Source organism: Humulus lupulus, chromosome 7 (assembly GCF_963169125.1).
Source record: "Humulus lupulus chromosome 7, drHumLupu1.1, whole genome shotgun sequence".
In the NCBI taxonomy this organism is placed as follows: domain Eukaryota; kingdom Viridiplantae; phylum Streptophyta; class Magnoliopsida; order Rosales; family Cannabaceae; genus Humulus; species Humulus lupulus.
The window spans coordinates 53,654,660-53,662,767 of NC_084799.1; positions in this window are offsets into that span (position 1 = coordinate 53,654,660).

Below are 8,108 nucleotides of genomic sequence, written 5' to 3' on the forward strand. Positions count from 1 at the left end.
AGAGCAATTTCACAGAATGTGTTTTCAGTACCAAATTGTGTGTGAGTACAAATGGCCAGATCCAGACTATTTATAGACCTGGTTACAAAAATATCTTCCCACAAGTTTAGGGAAGTTACAACATATATTCAAATCTAAATTTAAATAAATATTTGAATAATAATAATAATAATACAACTTAAATGCATTATTTAAATAAAGATCCCATAAAAATAGGGATTCAATACACGGTTTAACTTAATCCTAAAGAAATAGGGACTTCCTAACAACTTTTCTGTGTGTAGGTTTAACGCATCTTCGAGCTTGAACAATGATTCAACATGCTTTCGAGATCACGTAATTTCGAGCTCAGTATTCCGATTGTCGCCACCTCTTTACTCGACTAGTTCTTCGAACTCATCCTTTTGGAGGAGACTTCCGCCTTCGAGCCTGCAACTCATGCTCGAGTGTTGATGACGTGTCACTAGAACATCATGTTTTTTTGTGCAAGTATAATATCAATACTTGTTAACTTCGAGCTTACACTTTACAAACCTACATTTCAAGTATAATCCCTTGCATGTTCTCTAAGCCAAAGAAGCAAAGCAACCGTGGTTCTCTCGGTTCCATCGCCTCATTCCTGCTCCCAATCTTCCAATCTATGATCTCTACATTCCCAGGATCAACTTTGTGTAAGTTCTTAATCCTTGCTTCTTTTTTTTTTTGTACATCGTACTTTTCCTTTTCATGCACGAGAAAGAAAGAAAAACTTTTCTTGGTTCTTGATGTGTTCTTGAGATTTTCATTGTAAAAGGGAGTTTTTGATTTATATGAGTGAACATTTTTTGTGAATAAAGATTTGTTTAGGCAAAAAATATGGCAAAAATACCATCTTCTTTAGGTTATGGAGTAATAGGTTATGGGTTTTGTGTAGTGCAAGTAATAGGGTTTTTAATTAGGGTTTTGATACACATAACTCGATGACATCTCCCTTTTGGGTAACTGCCCATTCCTCCCTAGAAATTCATGATACCCCAAATTGGAAGTAACCGTCCCACTCTTGTATGAACTTACTCTCGGTGCCTCGAGCTTATAACAGCTTGGTCATGGCACTTGAGCAGTCTCGCTATTCTGAGTCTTTGAGCTCGATTTATTCTATCTCGTTATCTCGAACTTGCAAACTTGAGTTATCAAGATTTTTTTTCTATTTTTCTAAGAAATGGGCCCTCACCTTCTTCTTTCTTGTTAGATAATGTAGTCTTCAGAGAATCAGTGGGGGCCTGAGCTTGCCATCCCTTACCACCCACTTTCTCCTTGAGTTGAATCTCCATTCACCTGAAACCAGTGGTTAATTTAGGAGCACGAACGACACCTTGAACGGGAAAACATACAAGCCCACTTCTGAAGTCAGATTAATGAGGTCGAATAGGGGAAAAGAAGGAGACTACGGTTTACCGTGTATCCTGACCTAGATCCTGAGATCCGATCAATCCCACTAGATCCCAAGTGTAAGGTCATAGTAGCATTTCCCCCAGGTGAACTCTCCTTCGAATTCATGGAAAATGTATCAAATCAACCAACTAAACAACCTGCTTCCAAAGTTCCTTCTGCCTTGGCCTTGGAGAGCTCTTTCTTCGAGGCTAAACATTATCAGAGTTCCATCACATCCACGAGACAGATTTTAGACATTCTGTCTTGTCATGGACTAAAGACGTCTGGCAAGTTGGTATGTCGGCCTGCCAGCTCCAACGAAAGGAGCTGGTTTGCTCAGAGTGAAGAAAACCCAGAGAAAAATATCAAGCTCGCGGTCTAGAGTCGCGAGCACATGCGAGCTGGAGCACTACTGCCCTTAAAAGAGTATTTTAGGAATTTTACCGACTACGTCTGTATTGCCCCCTTCCAGCTCTAGTCCAACTCGTACAGGGTCTTAATGACACTGAGGTCACTATATAATGAAAAAAATGGAATGGAGCCTCAGCACGTGAGATTTTGTATCTCTTTTGCCTGAAAAGCAAACCTTCCCAAACTCATTGTGGGGATGGCTTCTACTACCTGTCGAGCTATCTGAAGGAGATGATGTTGTTTGAGGACATACCTAATGACCCTTCAAACTTCAAAAGTATTTTTTGTGTGGACAGACAGTCTTGATCCGTCCAGATTCTACTCATTTCAACGGATCCGTAAGTATTCTTTCGTAGCTTTCTTCTTGACTTTTCCATTTCGAGCTCGAAATTCTCATCCAAGTTAACAGTGCAGTCGATTACAACTGCCCACAACCCATTAAGTGTTGGAAATGTGCCCTGAAAGCATATGTAGTAGACATTGTTTTATGAAATAAATAAATAAATTGAATTTGTTATGCATATATTTTATGGACTATATTATTCTATGATAATATTATGTAAATATCAGGAAAATTCCTAAGTTCATATATGTGATCTCAAACACGTATTGGTATGGGAGGATTGTGTTTGAGATAAATGAACTTGAATAGTTCGCAGTAAAATAAAGTTATGGAATCTTTAGATTAATTACAACAAGTACGGTCCACTAGTATTATGAATACATGTGATCTAGATCCGGATTACTAGTGTGGTAGGACACTTTAGTGGAGGTGCTTTATATATTAGAGAATATATAGAACTAGACCAGATATGTTTATTAATACTTAGTTAAATATTGTTTCGAAGTATTAATTAAATATATAAACTGATGATCATATACAAATAGATCTTAATCCTGAAGTTACTATGAACTCCTGTTTATGTTATATGAGTTCTTTGATTCACTTGTTAGGGTCTGTCAGAATGATCAGGCTAGAAACTTTTGTTTTGGGAACTCATTAATATAGATGGCTGGGGACATAGTATACAGATATGGAATCTATACCTTATCGCAAGAGATTGAATGATGGTTCTCTTAAGGGTTGACTTTTGGGACTGAAAGATTATTGAGCTCAAATTCATAATTTAGTTATGAATTAACCTTCACTAGTAGAGTCAATGATACTTAAAGAAACAAGAGATAATTAAAAGGGTAAAACGGTAATTTAATTCCCGATTAATTATGAACCATTATTAGAGGGTCAAGTTGTATGCAATGATTATATCAATGGACGTTTTATGATTATAAAGTACTCAGTAAATGAAATGTCTATAATTACAAGAGTGCAGTCTCATATTTATAGTGGAATAATCATGAGATTAATAAATTAAGATTATTTAATTAAAGAATTTAATTAATAATCTCAAATTTATTGGAGCTTGGAATTATAGGTCCATAGGTCCCCATAGCGGCTCTATCAACACTGTTCAAGGTAAGAGTTGATATGAAGGGAAAATAGTTTAAAGACATATTTAAGAAGAAATTTGTTCTTCAGGCCAAATATGCAATTATATGATAATAGTGATTAATTAATTAATTACAAATTAGTTGTAGTTAACAAAATTAATTAATATTTAATTATTGTATAATTTTCGAAATTATATTAAATAATTAAATTAATTTCGAAATTTAATTATAATTTTTGAAATTATAATAAATTAAATATTTATTTTCGAAAATTTTGGATTTAATTAATTGGTAGAATTAATTAAATATCTTTATTTGAGTGGGAGATAATAATCTAATAAGTTCAAATTGGATTTGAATTTAAAAGATTAATATTTATTCAAATAATTAATTATATTTGATAATTAATTAAAAAGATAATTAATTTGAATTCAAATTTGAATTAGTTATCAGGTTGTTAGATCTTATCTGACAAAACAGTTTGAATAAATAATTAAATAAAAATTGAAAAAACAACATCCCTAAAATTAGGGAGGCTACACGTGCACACACAGTCCATGGACTGTGTGTGGCGTGTAGGGCATTTTCAGGGATGAGATTTTCATTTGTATTTAATTAATTAATTAATTAATGGATAATTCAAAAATTAGTTTTTGGATTTTTTCATTAATAGAATAATTAATTAATTTAAAAGTAAATTGTAAAATGGTTACAGATTTTTTTTTTTTAAAATTTGAATATTTTCTTTTAAGTATGACTAATCAGAAAAATATTAAGATATGTGTGTGTGAGACAACTCTGAACATTCGCTCTGTGAAAAATAGAACGATAGTTTTCTCTCCCTGAAAATAAAGAACCGATTCTCAGGCCTATTCTCTTGATCTCATGAGTTGAGTACATCAAGTAGAATCACAAATAAACTATCATTCATTCTCTAAGTGCCCACACATTTCTTGAGGTGTAGAGAGCGCTTTGAAAGATCTTGGTGTGAGTACGTGGGAGTGGCTTGGATAGGAAGATCGTTCTAAATACGAAAAGATAGCAAGGATACTTGATAGGCTTCAAGAGGTATGAATTCTATCCTTATCTTGTTTATGATTAATGTATGTATATTAATGGATCCGCATATTTAAAGATAGTTTAAATATGTTACAAAATTTTTGTTGTACACTGGGCCAACCACACCACCATTCCACTGCGTATTAGGAAACTCGTTCCTAACATTAAGGCCATGAAAGATCACTGGGGAGAAATTATGAAGCTTCCGTATGTTCAACGGTCCCTTAACTACCTCCTTCATGAGGACAAGCTCCGACAATGCGGTCTCCTCGACGAAGGTGAGTCTACAGATGATGTTGGGATTCGTAAGTATGCGAGATGGGAAGGAATCCATGTCCCGACTACCAAGCTTCCCTCAAATAAGAAGCACTCGAGCTCATATTCTCGGGCCTCCATCCTTCGGCTAGCTGAACCTTCATGCTCAGGAACCGAAGCACAGGATGAGGCCTCTCTAAGCTCGTCTAATGAAGGTAAAGTTTTGTTAGACCTATCCATGTGGTCTCCAACCCTTCTAAAACAAGAGCCTAACGTCGTATTCCTTTTGAATGATCCTTGGAACAATTTTATGACCTGCTTGGGGGTAGATCTTAAGGTGCATAGGGACGACAGTTGGCTAGGAGAATACTAAACCATGTATAGCATAAACGAAGCTTGGGAAGAGATAGCAGTCCAGTGCGAGACTAAAGATTATAGGGATTTATCGAGAATGTCCCCTATTTACCAAGAGGGAACCCCTTATAATTATCTGAAGATAGAGGGATTTCTCGGTCCCCGAGCAGAGCGAGGAGGATCTTCCAGTTAGGATTCTTTTACTTAGAAGTTTTAATAACTTTCCTCAAATATGATCAAGTACTAATGCTTATTTTCCCTTTTTTTAGGCAATATGGATTCAAACATTGACAACATCCTTAGACAGCCCACCGTGTCCAAGGGGTCCAAGCGTAATCGAGTTTCCTCGAAGGGAGCCCATCTTTCAAAAGTCTCCAAAACGACCGAGGCTACCCTGACAGTCTCGAAGCAGGCTAAAATTGGGCCTTGTCATTATTCTTCTGGTGCACCCAAAGGTTATTTTTCTTCCTCCCTCAAGCCTAGCAAAGAAAACTCGTCCTTCACACTCTCCAATCCAAGATCGCAAACTCACTGTCGCGACCTACATTCCTGAGTTCGTGGTCGACAATGTTGTTGGAGCCCCCAAAATTCAACTAGGTTCAGATGCCTTGACTCTCATGGGCCAATGCCTCAGCAACCTCGGGGCTCCCCAATGGGAATTCTTAATAGGCTGCGAGAGTGTGAACATCCTTTTTGACAAGAGCAGAGAGTTGCTTTCTTTGGTAAGTTTTTCCTTAATAATTGATAAACTCCATGTTTAACGCCAACTCTTTGTTTATTTACTCTTATGTAGAGTCCGAGAACTTTACTTAGCTAGTTAGATAGTAGTATTATAGTAATTATAGTATTATCTTTATGACTGTGGATTTTTGGTTCAGACCGGGATTTATTTGGACACTCATAATAGTACTTGTAGATTTTCTAAGTTTAAACTATAGTTTAAGAATATTAATCTTAAACCTAAGGTTTGATTAATATGACTGATATTGAGGATAATATTTATTATACTATAAGGTTTAGATAAGAACCAATAGGATTTTAGCACATGTTATGTATGGGTTTAATAATGATTAAGTATTTTGAGGATTTAATTTATTAAGGGTAAAATTTGAATGCTCTAAGGTCAGTCAACAGCTTTGAAAATGTTTAAGGGCTTAGTCAAGGCTGTTTACTCAATTCAAATTAAGCTAAAAATGTGTAATTTCGTGTTTAAATAATCAGCGTATGCCGATATATCGCAGCACGTAGATACGGAAAACACGAAACGATGCACGTTTGCCTCGGGCATAATGGTCCAGGCGATATATCACCTATAGGGGGCGATATATCGCCTCCTTCAGCATATTTTGAATGTTTTCAAAATCGTTTCCCATTCAAACCTTCAACCTCTTGATAAGTCCAGCACCTTTTTGAACGAGTCTTCAGCCTCTGCTGAACAATAATTCAAATTATTTTCACTTAAAAAGCTATTATTTTTATTCAAGTTAAATTAAGATCCTTTCATTCCTAAACTCTATAAATAGGACCTAGTACCCAGCCATTATTCATCTTTTACTCTAAGTTCAGAGGCTGCAAGTTGCTAGGAGAGTGAGAGTGTAAACACTTGGGTTGGGAATCATAAGCTTAATCATCATAAGCTTATCAATCACTTGGGAAGTAAGATTTTATAGCATTTCGGTTCAAGGTTTAGATCGGTCTTATAAGTCTTCAAGGTATCCCAAACTCTAGTTCGTTTCTGTACTTTTCTTTAAAAGTTCTCATAGTCTTCTACCCATTCTAACCTTATTCTTATTTTGGTTAGGAAATCTAAGTTCTTGAGCACAAGGTTTTGGTAAGTATATTTTAATAGTATAATTCCTTCATCTCTTTCATCTCTTCTTCTTCAATAGACTCACCCTTTCATAAATGGTTCTTAGGAGTGTTCTAAAGTCCCAACTCTGTCCTCTTATCCCGGTAATTATGGTAAGGAAAATAGGATAGAATTCATATGTTATATGTTTTATATGTTATCTTATGTTGTTATGTTATGAAATGTGTTATGTTATGTATGTATGTAGGCTTGGGCATATGACCCATATGACTAACAAGCCCCAAATGGATTATGGGCATATGACCTGCTTAGCTAGTAGGACCCCACTAATCTAATGGGCATATGACTTGTTTAGTCTATGGGACCCCAAGTAATAATGGCCATTATAGTATGTGTATGATATAAGTGTTATGTTATGTTTTATGTTTCTTATGAAATTTATGTATATGAACTATGTGTTAGATTTTCCTTGCTGGGCATTAAGCTCATTCCTTTTTGTTTATATGTGCATGAAAATAGTCTTAGTGGCGGGAAAGGTTCTTGGAAGCTTGGAGAATGTGTATTGAGGTCGAATGGATTCAAGAGCTGAGCGTTACGATTCGAGGATGCAGTTTTGTTTTTATGGTTTTTACATGTATTTTTCCGCACTTATTATGTAATCCCTTTTTATTTTAATTATGATATGTTTTGTTTTTAAAACAATGGGATCCCATATCCTACTTGATATTTTATGTAAGTTTAACTCTTATTTTTACAAGTTTCTTAATAAAGTTATGGTATTTTCATAATGTAAGTTTTATTAAGGATTAGTATGTATAGTTTTCGTTAATGGTCCAAAAGTCTAGAGTAGTTGGGTCATTACATCTTAATATATGTTTTTAATTGTAGGCCTTTCTGGCCTTCATCCAGCATAACTACATCCTGAACCGCGAGGTCGCAATGAGCAATGTGCATGCTCAAAGTGCCAAGGAGGCACAGATCAAGGCTGAAGACGATCTTAAGAAGGCATGAAAAGAGCTGGAAGCAAAAGACATGGAGCTTAAGAGGGTCAAAGAGCTAAATTTCAAGCTTGAGGAGGACAAGAAGACAACCTACGAGCTCATTGAGAATGAGAAAGCTCGTCTTCTTGAGGAATTTAAGACCAAGAAGGATAACGCGTCGACATGGCGGTGTATCGTATCAGGGCCACAAATCCTGACCTCAATACTAGTTTCCTGTCTATCAAGGAGACCGAGTATGTCAATAGGTGGTAGGCTCATTTAGAAGAGGAAGAATCTAGGATCGAGGCTCAAGAGGCTGCAAAGGCCATGGAACAAGCTAGATCAGTGGATGCCGGAGCTGCCAATCCATGAAGATCAAA